This window comes from Coenobita brevimanus, chromosome 107, assembly GCF_032717465.1.
Source record: "Coenobita brevimanus isolate Jiangsu-jjx chromosome 107, ASM3271746v2, whole genome shotgun sequence".
NCBI lineage: Eukaryota > Metazoa > Arthropoda > Malacostraca > Decapoda > Coenobitidae > Coenobita > Coenobita brevimanus.
This window is the reverse complement of record NC_137060.1, coordinates 26,443,599-26,456,098: the sequence shown is the minus strand read 5'-3', so window position 1 is coordinate 26,456,098 and position 12,500 is coordinate 26,443,599. Positions and strand designations below refer to the sequence as shown.

Here is a 12,500-nt window from a genome sequence, read left to right as displayed (position 1 = left end):
TGCTTGATAAGGTGGTAAGGATGGAGAGGAGGACAGGGAGAGAGCCTGTTATAAGTTATCTCTTTGATCGATAGTACTAAAGATTTGTTGTGATATTCTGTAGCAGTTAATCGTGAGTTACGCTGTAGTGGTTTTTGTAGTTTGTGGAGGTAGAATTATGGCAGTCATAGAGAGAGGAGAGAGGGAGAGAGAGAAAGAGGGAGAGAGGGAAGGGAGGGGGGGAGAAAAGAGAGAGAGAGAACATATTGTGCTCCATCTCTCAGTCTGTCTCATATATTTACCACTTTCCCCTGACCCAATATTTCTTAAAATTCCTTAGCCCGTTATTAAAGAAAACAGCCGTGAAAGCCTCTGGAGATGGAGAGAGAAAATGGGAGGGGGGGGGGAGTGGCTGAAGAGAGAGGAGTAGTGAGGGAGGGTAGGTAGAGTGGAGAAGGTAGGGAAGGTGGAGAGGGAGGGAGAGTGGAGAAGGTAAAGAGGGATTAGGGTGGAGAGAAGATGATGGAGGGAAAGGTTAGGAAGTGGAGAGAGGGAGAGAGAAAAAATGGAAGGAAAACAAAAGGGAAGAAAATGGGGAAAATTGTCCTCTCTATATTCCACCTAAATCTGCCTCTATTACCATATAAATCTACTCTCTCTCTCTCTCTCTCTCTCTCTCTCTCTCTCTCTCTCTCTCTCTCTCTCTCTCTCTCTCTCGTGCTTTACCTACCTCACCATCTCCACCACTGTCTCGCCGTCTGCCAATCATTTTCACCTTTTTCTCCTGTCCCAGTCTCTCTCTCTCTCTCTCTCTCTCTCTCTCTCTCTCTCTCTCTCACTCACTCTCTGTCAAGCAGTTCACTTCTTCCATCGCGTCTCCATTCATTTCCTTCTCGATAGGGGTAATGAAATGAAGGAAGAAACAATGAACCCGGAAGCAGATAGTGAGAAAAGGCGATAGGGGAAGAGAGAGAGAGAGAGAGAATACATGTTGAGAAGTGAGAGAATTTGACTGAAAGAAAGTGGATCAGTAAACATGGAAAGAAAAGTGACTGATAGACACTGAAATGGACAGAAAAAAAGAATTGTTGAGAGAGAGAGAGAGAGAGGGCGAGAGATGCGGAAGTTTTAAAGGTGAGAGGAAGAGAAAGCATTGAGGAGAGGAGCTATGTGAGGAGTAAATGTTGAGAGAAAAGCTTTGTAGATACGTGTGTGTGTGTGTGTGTGTGTGTGTGTGTGTGTGAGAGAGAGAGAGAGAGAGAAGGGTAGAAGGGAGGTACAGGGAAAGGGAGTAGTATGTAGAATTAAGGAAGAATATGGGGAACTGAATTTCCCCTACGATTTCCTCATTTTTTTCTTCAACTTCCCTACTTTCCTTTCCTTTCCTTTTCTTTTATTATAATTCTATCTCTTTTCTTACCATCTTCCTCCCTTTGTAGTTTCCTCTTCCCTTTCCCTTTTCTCTCCTGTGTTCCATCCCATTTTTCTCCCCTTTCTTATTTCCTTACCATTCCTTCATTCCTTTTCTGTTCCTTCTCCTTACAGTTTCCTCCCTCCCCCCTCTCTCTTTTCCCCCTTCTTCAGTTTTTCCTTCACTGTCATCCCTCTATCCTTCTCCTTTCACCTTTCCTCCTCTTTTCTTTCCTTCTGTCCTCTCCTTCACTTCCTATTTTCTTTCCTTTCTTTCTTTCCCTCACTCGTCCCCCTCTCTCCCTCTCTCTCCAACCTCCCTGACCTCCATTCCTCTCCCTCCTGTTCCCACCCCATCCTCCGTGCATCCCTCCCTCTCATCATTTTATCTCCAGCCCAATAATTGTCCCATCACACTTCCCATATGTAGACAGAAAAAATAATCAATTTCTCTCCGTCCCTCCTCTCTCCCTCTCCTCCTGACAGTCTAGAGAGAAGGAAGATGGAGAAGCATATACCTCCCTCCCTCTAAAATACCAAAAACGCCCTTAAACACGCCTGATATAGGGTGGAAAATGGTCGTGTTCTCCCCGGCGTGGGTTTGGGACGGTGGCGGATGCGATCGAGTCGGGTTTGTTTACATTCCGGTCCGGGCAAGAAGGGCACATGAGGCGTCGGGTCCCATAAGTGGTTTTGGTGTGAAAAATGGTTGAATGTGTTTTGTCTCGTGTCAAGAGGAGGAAGAGTGGGGGGGGGGGTGGAGGAAATGAGAGGTAAGAGAGAGAAAGAGAGAGAGAGATGGAAGATAAAGCAAAAAGAGAGTGTACAAGAGGGATAAATAAGAGAAAAGAGAGATGCAAAGGAAGAGAGGTGGATGGAAGGGAACTGACAGCAGAGGAGTAAGGGAAAGAAATTTAAAGAAGAAAATGAATAAGCTGTGATGGAAGACTAAACAAAAGAGGATGACTAATGTATTGAGAGAGAGAGAGAGAGAGAAAGGGACAGGGGATGAGGAGGGAATATGGAAAGGCGAGAGGAAACAATGTAGAAGTGGGAGTAAAGAAACAAAGATGAGAGAAGATAGAAGAGAGAGACTGAAGCGAAAGAGGGGGATGGAAGGGGAAGGGAGGGAGAGAGAATGGAAGAGAAAACCACGAGAGGAAAGTTTGTTGGGAAGGAAATTGGTAAAAAAGGGTGGTGGGTTGAGGGAGAGGGGGGTGGAGAGAGGTGGAGGTGTTGGAGGGAGGGAAGGGAGAGGAACAGAAGGAGGGGGGTGGGTGGGAAGATGGAGAGAAGGGAGGACACTGGGAGAGAGGAAGGAGGAGTTTGTGAAGGAGAGAGGAAGAAGCGAAAAGAGAGAAAGGTATATTGGTGTAAGAAAGGACGAAGGAGCAAAAGGGAGGTGGAAGGAAGCAGGGAGAGGGAGAGATTGGATGGGATTAAGAAGGTATTAGAAACAAGAGTAGAGGGGAAGAAAAAAGAAGACAGGATGGTGTGAGAGGAAGGAAGGGAGAGAAAAGGAAAAAAAATGTAAAAGGAGGAAGGGAAGGAAGAGAGAGAGGTGGGTGCGAGAGAGAGTATGTTATGCAGTTGTGAGCAGAAGGAAGGGAAGAGAAAAAATAGGAGAGGACTGGGAGGCAGATGGGAGGAAGGAGGAGTTTATTAAAGGGAGGAGAGTGGAGAGATAAAATAGAGAGAGGGTGGTATGCAGGAGAGGGGGGAGGGAGGGAGGAAAGAGGAAGAGGGGATAAGAGAAATGGACAGGATGGAAAAGAATGGAAGGGATAAATAAAAGACAGTGAAAAGGGAAATAGTAAAAGAATTAAAGTAGGGCAGAAAAAAAAAATAAAAAATAGAGAGAAATGAAATGGAAATGATTACTGATGAGAGTTAAAGTCTGAAGAAAATAGATAATGATAGATGCATTGGTAGATATAAAGTACAGATAGAACGACAATAAGAGAGAGAGAGAGAGAGAGAGAGAGTGAGAGAACATGAGCAAATTAAAGTGAGAAAGAAAAACACGCGGTGAAAAGTTCGAGTGGGAGAACTAAAGAGAAAATCTGAAAGTAAATAAGGAATGGAGGGAGAGAGAGAGAGAGAGAGACTCAGACAAATAAGGCGGATGAGAGCCAGTGAAGGAGAATAATAGAGGGAGAGATCCAGTGAGGGAGAATAATAGAGGGAGAGGAGGAGAGAGAGAGAGAGAGAGAGGAAAGGGTGAAAGAGTGGAAAGAGAGGAGAGGGCGAGAGAGACAGAGAGAGAGAGAGAAGGGAGTGGAGCTGTCAATAACACTGTCTCTGTTAACATGACAGGATAGAGAGAGAGTGGCTGTCACTAATACTGTATGCGTTAATATGACAAGGATAGGCAGCTAGGGAACACAGTACACACCATCTCTCTCTCTCTCTCTCTCTCTCTCTCTCTCTCTCATTTACACCTATTTGTAACATCTAATATTCACATCACCCACTCTTCTGATAAATCCATCTTGAAACCTTCCCCCCCTTCTCTCTCTCTCTCTCTCTCTCTCTCTCTCTCTCTCACTTTCACTCGAAATATACGTAACATTTCAGACAACCTAATTTCCCTTCATCTTAAATTTAATGGTTCCATAACTGAGAAAATAAAAGACGCATTTTCTTGTTTCGTCTTGGGGGTAATTTTGGAGTTAATGAGAGAGAGAGAGAGAGATGGAGGGGGAGGGAGTTATATAGTGAGTTATAGAGATACATAGATAACACAGACCTAGGGTGTTCATGAGTTGCCTTGGTTTTAATTATAGCAGAAGTAGAAGAGAAGAACATGAAAAGGATACTGTACACCTGAAGGCTGATGTAGGGAGGAAGGCAGAGGGAGAGATTAGGAGGAAAGAGAGAAGGAGGGAGGGGATAAGAGGAGAGACAAGGAAAAGGGAATAGGAGTAAGGGATGAGAAAGAGAGGGAGAAGGTGTGATGAGGGAATGGGGAAAAGAAGTGAGGGAGGAAAGGTGGGAAAAATAACAGAGGAAAGGAGGTGAGCAGAAGAGAGAGACAGACAGGCAGGTAGGCAGAGAGAGAGGGGGGAAGGGAGGGAGAGAGAGAGAGAGAACAAAGAGACGGAGACGAGAGAGGAGAAAATAAAAGATATAGGGAAGGTGTGAGTAGGAAAGAAGAGAAGATATGAGAGGAAGAGAGGGTAAGACGGAGAGACAGGAGAAAGAGGAATGGATACGTGAGCGAGAGAAAAGGAGAGAAAGAGAGATAGGCTAGTGAAGAGACATAAAAATAAGCTTAATAAAGTACAGATATGAAAAGTAAAGACGAAGAGAAAACAGAGGGAACGAAGGGAAGAGAAACAGACTGATAAAAAAAGACTAAAACTGATAAAGGTGATAACGAGTAAAGTAGGAGGAAGGAAAACTGATAAAGATGATAAATGGTAAAGAGAAATAAAGAATTAATAAAACAGAAATGCCAACTCGTGGTGACCTCCAACGCTGATCTGTCAACGTGTTTGATTAGGAAATAAAGCGCTTGTGTGTGTGTGTGTGTGTGTGTGTGTGTGTGTGTGTGTGTGTGTGTGTGTGTGTGTGTGTGTGTGTTTACTGTTGGCTCACACAAGGGTAAACACTCACACGCACACACACACGGATGAAGATAGAAAGGTCATATGTGAACACGCGCACACGCGCACACACACACACACACACACACACACACACACACACACACACACACACACACACACACACACACACACACACACACACACACACAACACACAGATCCTACATATGCAATCAGATATATACGTACACACACACACACACACACACACACACACACACACACACACATTCCAATACACTGCTCCAATATAGTGCACGAAATGGAGAGAGAAAGTGACTGAGGCGTAGGTATAAAGGGATTTGAGAGAGAGAGAGAAAGAGAGGAGGGAGGAAAGTTTTAAGAGGCTGCGGGTCACGTTTTCTTTCCCTCAGTCAAACAGTTGAGAGGAAGTTAGCGATATTAAATGGTGGTCTGTCTATCTATCTATCTATCTGCCTGTCTATCTGTCTATTTACCCATTTATCGGAGCATCTGTATATCTATCTGTCGCTGTCTATTTATCGGTCTATCTGTCTATCTATATTCTTCCTTACGTTCCATCTTGCTTTCATTTCTTCCTCTCATACTTTCCTCCCAGCTTCCGTCTCCATCTCCCCCTTCTTCCCCTTTTTCGTCGTTCCTACCCCGTCCTCTCTCTCTCTCTCTCTCTCTCTCTCTCTCTCTCTCTCTCTCTCTCTCTCTCTCTTTAATAATGTAGAATCAGTAAAGTTGCCTTGGAAGTTAGGCAGGTAGGTGAAGTTAATAAAGTGGAGGGACTGTGTAGAATATTTACCCTTTCCGCCCAACGACTTTTTTTTTTTTTTGCTATCTCCAGATGAGTGTGGAGGAGATAAAACTCTCTCTCTCTCTCTCTCTCTCTCTCTCTCTCTCTCTCTCTCTCTCTCTCTCTTCTTTCCTGCTTTCCGTCCCTCACATTCTCTCCCTCCATCCTCCTCTCGCGTCTCCGTTGCCTCTCTTCTCTCTCACTTTCTTTCACGTTCTGTCTCTCTATCTCTCCTTCGTTTCTTTCCACCTCCCTTATACTCGCCTTTCCTCCTCCTGTCCCTCCTCCATGTTTTTCCTCCCTCTCATCTCCCTTCACGTCCTGTCTCTCTTTCGTTTCTTCTTTGTCTCCTTCCTTCCTCTCTACCTCCCTTATTCGCTCCTCTCCCTCCTCCATGTCTTTCCTCCTTGCACGTCCTCGCTCTCCATCTTTCTCTCCTGTCTTTTCTTCCTGTCTGTCTCCCTTTGTCTCTCCTCTCCCTCCTCGTTCTCCATCATTCTCTCCTCCCTTTCCTTCTTGCCCACCTCCCTTATTTCCTCCTCTCTCCCTCCTCCATGTCTTTCCTCCCTCTCACCTCCTTTCACGTCCTCGCTCTCCATATCCTCCTCCTTTCCTCGTGCTCATAGTAGCGTATAAGCGAATTTTCTAGTCGAGTCTTAGCCAGCTGTCAGGTGGAGGGAGGGAGGGAGAGGAGAGAAGGAGGGAGGAGGCGGAGGAGGAAGGACGGAAAGAGCATTAGTGAGGGGAAGGAGAAGGAAGAGGAGGAGGAGTAGGAGTAGGAAGAACTGAAGGAGGAGTAGGAAGAGAGGATGGAAGGAAAGAGGAGAAAAGAGGAATAGGGGTAGAAGGGAGAGGAGGTGTAGGAGGAAAGGAAGGAAGGGAAGAAGAGGAAACGAGAGGAGGAGAAGGAGGAACGGAAGGAGAATGAGAGGAGGGAGAGGGGAGAAGAAGGGAATAAGAAGAAAAAAGGCGGAAGAAATGAGAGGAGAGGAAATGGAAGAGTGTTTGTTGAAATATTTGAGATAAATAAATAAGATAAAGGAAAGAGAGAATAATGAAGAAAGGAGGAAGAGGAGGAGGTAATGTAGGAGACTGGAGAGAAAGGGAGAGAGGGGGGGGGAGTGAACGGGAAACAGAGAGAAGAGAAAATTTAATAAAGGGAGAAACGGAAATAAGAAGGGCGAATGAGGAGCCTTAGGAGGAGGACATGTGTGAAAAAAATATCTAGGTGAGGAGGAAATAGGCAATAGTATAAATGAAATAAAACTTGGGAGAACAGAGGGGGAGAGGAAAAAGCTGAAAAAAATATGAAAGAATAGTGTATGTAGCGTGTGTGTGTGTGTGAGAGAGAGAGAGAGAGAGAGAGAGAGAGAGAACAAAAGGTAATAGATATGTAAAGGAAGGTGAAGTAAGAGGAGAGGAAATGAGTGTGGAAAGGGGAGAAGGAGAAAAGAAGGACAGAGTGAATGACTGGAGTTGAAGAAAGAAGGAAAGGAGTGAAGGAAGGAAAGTGTGAAGGTAGAGGCTAAAGGGGGAGGAATAAGAGAGAGAGAGTAAAGAATCTGAGAAAAGATAAAGGCGAAAAAGGAAGTTGATAAGGGAAGGAGAGGACGAGGAAAAGGAAGAAGGAAGTAAGAGGAAAGAAGTTTGTGAAGAAAGAAGAAAGGAAGGAGCAGACGAGGAAGGAAGGGAAAATATAAAGAGTAGGAAGAGGGAAGAACACAGTTTAGGAAGGAAGGATGGAGAGGACGGGAGAAGAAGGAAGGAAGGAAGGACGAGGGAAAAGTAACAAGAGAAGGAAGAAGAAAGACTAGAATGAAGGAAGAAGAAGAGAAAGCAGAGAAGAAAAAAGAAGAGTGAAGGAAGAAAGAAATGAAAACTAGAAAATAGAGAAAAAAGAGAGTGAAGGAAGAAAGTGAAAGAAGGAAGGAAGAGAGACAAAGTGCTGTGTTAGGCTTGGTTGGGCTGTGTTATGGAGGAGGGAAATAACACAGCTCTGTCTTCCTTGTATGAGTAAATCCACCGCCCGCATCCCCTTCCTTCCTTATCCTTGCTGGCGTTGGTGGATCTGCATATTCACACGTACACTAACACGCAAATACACTAGCACACACACACACACACGCTCTCTCTCTGTCTCTGTGTGTCTGTGTCTCCCTCTCTCTCTCACACACACATACACGCTCTCTCTCTGTCTCTGTCTGTCTGTCTCTCTCTCTCTCACACACACACACACACACACACACACACACACACACACACGCATGCGCCAGTACACAACGGCGCGCAACAGAAACGAATGAAGGCGACAAAATAAACAGGCTTTCAGAACAGAGCAGACTGGAACAAGAGAAACAAAGAATAAAGGAGAAAGAAAAGAGGGGAAAAAAAAGAAAATCCAAGATGAGGCATGCATTCAAAAGGAACACAGAGAATAAACATAAGGAAACAAACTCCTCATTGACAAAAGACCCGGGAAGTTCAAAAAGGAGAGAGAGACAGAGAGAGGGGGGAGGGGGGCGTGCAGATCCAAGGTGGAAAGATCGAAAAAAAAACAAAAAAAATCACGCTTCCAATATTTTGCGATCTGAGTGGCAGACGGGCTTCTCATTATACTGTTGTTTTTGGTGTTATTATTATTATTATTATTATTATTAGTAGTAGTAGTAGTAATAGTAGTGGTAGCAGTAATAGTGGTGGTAGTAGCAGTAGAAGTAATAGTAGTGGTAGCAATAATAGTAGTGGTAGTAGTAAGGGGAAACTAAGAGAATGGAGAATGAGAAGGATAGAAGTCAAGAATGGGGGATAGATAGATAAACAAACATATAATGAATACATAGCGGAAAAAAAAAAATAATTATATGAAGGAACAGTGAGAAGGAAACAGAAAATAATCCATTCAAGCAGAAAAAGAGAAGAAAAACAAAAGAATATATATAAATGCTGTATTTGAAAAGAGAAAAAAAAAGAGAGAGACAGAAAAGACACTGAGAGACGTATTGAGAGAGAGAGAGAGGGAGAGAGAGAGGAATGGCACAGTACTGTAGAGAGGACGGAGGCAGACAGGTTGCGGCGGGTATATGGATTTTCGATACCAGAGTGTAACACAGAAACCCAACTAGGCGTATCTCTATCCCTAAACACCCACCCTGGAGGAAAATGAAGGAACGAGACACAGAAGAAGGAGTGAAGAAGGAACTAAAGCTTTGAAGGAGGAAAGGAAAGAGGAATTTGATATTATAATTGAAGTTACACAGAAACATAAGTGTATCCATCCCTACACACACACACACACACACACACACACACACACACACACCTTGAAGAAAGATGTAAGGAGAAGGGAAGGCAGGAGACAAGACCTGAAACAGAAGGAAAGAAGATATCTCAAGGGTATGGATGGAGAAGAACAGTCACGTATTTCCTCCCTTCCTTCTTCCCTCCCTCCCTCCCTCCTTCCTTCCTTCCATATATATGTGCCCATTTTCCTGATTGATAACGCAATAACCGTAATGTCAGTATGTAGGTATAACTCTCTCTCTCTCTTTCTCTCTCACCTATAAATAAACACTAATAAATGCTCACGTATTTTCCTGATTGCATCGCTCTGTTCATCTCACCTGTAATACACAATGATAGTCTATAATATTGCTTGTATTTTTTTTATCTCCTGTATTATCTCTTCTAATTATAGTCAGTGGTTATACATTACTACCTTTGCTGTCGATGATGTGGAGAGACAGTGGATCGATGGATTTTTTACGTGATTTTGTGATAATCTGCAATGTCTAGGTGTGGTTGTTGCATGTTAAGTTGTTCAGGATACAGAGTGGTTGTGGTTTTATATGGTGTGTGTGTGTGTGTGTGTGTGTGTGTGTGTGTGTGTGTGTGTGTGTGTGTGTGTGTGAGGTGCCAAACTATGAATGTAATTACTGTACTTTTGTTATGAATTTTAGTTTGATAATTTAATCGATGTGTATTATTATTATTATTATTATCATCATCATCATTATTATTATTGTTATTATTATTATTATTATTATTATTATTATTAGTGATAGTAGCAGTAATAGTGGTAGTAGTAGAAGTGGTTGTGGTTGTAGCAGTAGCATCCTCAGCTTTATCACCACCACCACCATAATAATAATAATAATAAATACCCTCACCCCCATGCAGCAGTTATAATGGCAGCGACGTGAATGGCGTGACACATAAATACGGGAACAACAGACCATCCTTATCTCGTGTACATGGCTATTATTAGTTAAATTAATTACATGGACATTAAAGACTACATACCATTACTGCATACACACACGCACACAGATAAGGGTGCACATCGGAATACACACGTTGGAGTTGCACATGTATAGTTAGAGTCTTAAAGCGCACACGTATATGCGCACACACACATAAGCATACACTCTTCCTCACACACACACACACACACACACACACACACACACACACACACACACACACACACACACACACACACACACACATACACCCTTTCTCACACTCACACACACACAGCCGGATATGCACAAGATATTCCACATACACAGTGAAACCCACGCACACATACACACACACGCACACACAGTAAGTGGATGCAACAGGTGTGAGATCAAAAGGAGAGTAAGCAAACCAAGGACACATATTTTTAGGACACATAAGAGGTTGGCAAATATGACAACACGCGGCACCGAAATGAAAGGCTTGGGTCTACACACACGCGTATACACAAGAATGCACATAGGCACAGACATTCGTAGACGGAGAGCCGTAAGTATATTCACGCATGCATATATACACACCCATATGTACTTACACACTACACACACACACACACACACACACACACACACATTACACACAGAGGCAAGCACAAATATACAAGCATATATACATACACACATACATATGTACATACACACTACACACAGACGCAAGCACATATATACACACACTACACACACAGACGCAAGCCCAAATATACAAGAACATATATTCAAACGTACGTGGACACACACACACACACACACACACACACACACACACACACACACACACACACACACACACACACACACACACACACACACACACACACACAGGAAACGTAGAGCCCTGCTGTGTATGCAATTACACATTCTGATGCAAATGTACGTTCACAGGCATGCACACAGCACAGGCGCACATACCACTACGTACACACGGAGATATATATATACATCTCTAGACAGATAAAAGAAGACGACGAAGTAGAAGTAAAAGAAGACGAAGAAGAAAAAGAAGAAAAAAAATCCCAGTGACGTCCTTTGTAAAGTATTCTTGTCGCTTTCAGGTGATTTATTTTTACCTTGGGAAAGAGCTCTCGTATTGAAGGGGTTAATTAAAGGTGTATCAAACCCATCCAGGTGAAAAAAATCTATCCTAAGCAGAGAATATTAACCAGGAGACAAAATAATAATAATAATAATAAAACATTCTAGGTAACATCGGGATTTCAAGAGACAGTTTTATTATTTATGAACCTTAGAAGTAATAATGTTTTTTTTAATAATTTTTTTACTTAATGTTTTTTATTGAATAATATTTTTTGCATAATACTTTGTACTTAATGTTTTTTTCTAATAATGTTTTAAATAATGTTTTTCCTTATTTTTTCTTTTCAGGTGAGCAAACTATAACAAGGAAGGCAATGAACACGGCAACCTAATCGACACCTGAGAAGTAATCAGCTCTGTGGCCAGGTAAGGAGGGTTAATTGAATATCTGCACACCTGGATGGGCTTTACACCTTTATTAATAGACTGTACTGTTATTTTCACTTTATTTTTATTTCTATGGGACTATTAAGCAATTTGCAACCAACTGTATTGCATAAAACTGCATAGATTCTCTCTCTCTCTCTCTCTCTCTCTCTCTCTCTCTCTCTCTCTCTCTCTCTAAAACACTATCTATCTATCTATTGCCAGACGCCTCAATCCCGTTTGGGGTGGCCACAAACAAATCGCCTCCAAGTCGCCCTGTCCCCCGCCATTTCACTGCCCTGCTCCCAACTCACACCCCCCTCTCTCATATACCTCTCCATCTCATCCTCGGCCTCCCCCTCCCTCTTCCCCGCTCCACCTCACTCACATACACTCTCTTCGTCAGTCTTTCACCCTCCATCCTCTCCACATGGCCAAACCACCTCAGTGTGTTCCTCATAACGCTTCCTATCACATCCACATCCACACCACAACGCTCCTTTATATCCTCATTCGTCAGCCTGTCTCTCCACGTGACTCCACAGGCTCCTCTTAAATAACTCATTTCCACTGCTCTCACTCTTGACTTGTGTCCTTCCAACAATGTCCAAGCTTCACTTCCGTACGTTAGAGTGTGTGTATCACAATACTGTCATGTAGTAACTTTTTCACTTCCATGCTCACTTCCCTGTTTCTTATCACTGCTTTTAAGGAACCAGCAACCTTTCTTCCCTGCTGTACCCTTTCAAGCACTTCACCCTCCAAACCTCCATCCTTACTCATCACACTACCCAAATACTTAAACGTACTCACATTTTCCAATTCCTCACCCTCTAACCTCGCTGTACATTCACTAACTTCACCTCTCTCAAAGACCATCACTTTACTCTTCCCTACATTCACCTTTAGATTCCGTTTCTTACACACTCTCTCAAACTCATCCACCAAGCCTTGTAGCTCCCCTTCGTCTTCACTC

At 43.2% G+C, this 12,500-nt stretch overlaps 1 protein-coding gene across 1 annotated transcript in view; it reads right to left on the bottom strand.

Annotated features, from left to right (window-relative positions):
- Hasp (Hig-anchoring scaffold protein) overlaps nucleotides 1-12,500 on the bottom strand; it is a 137,778-nt gene that overhangs the window by 82,739 nt on the left and 42,539 nt on the right. The window lies entirely within an intron of this gene.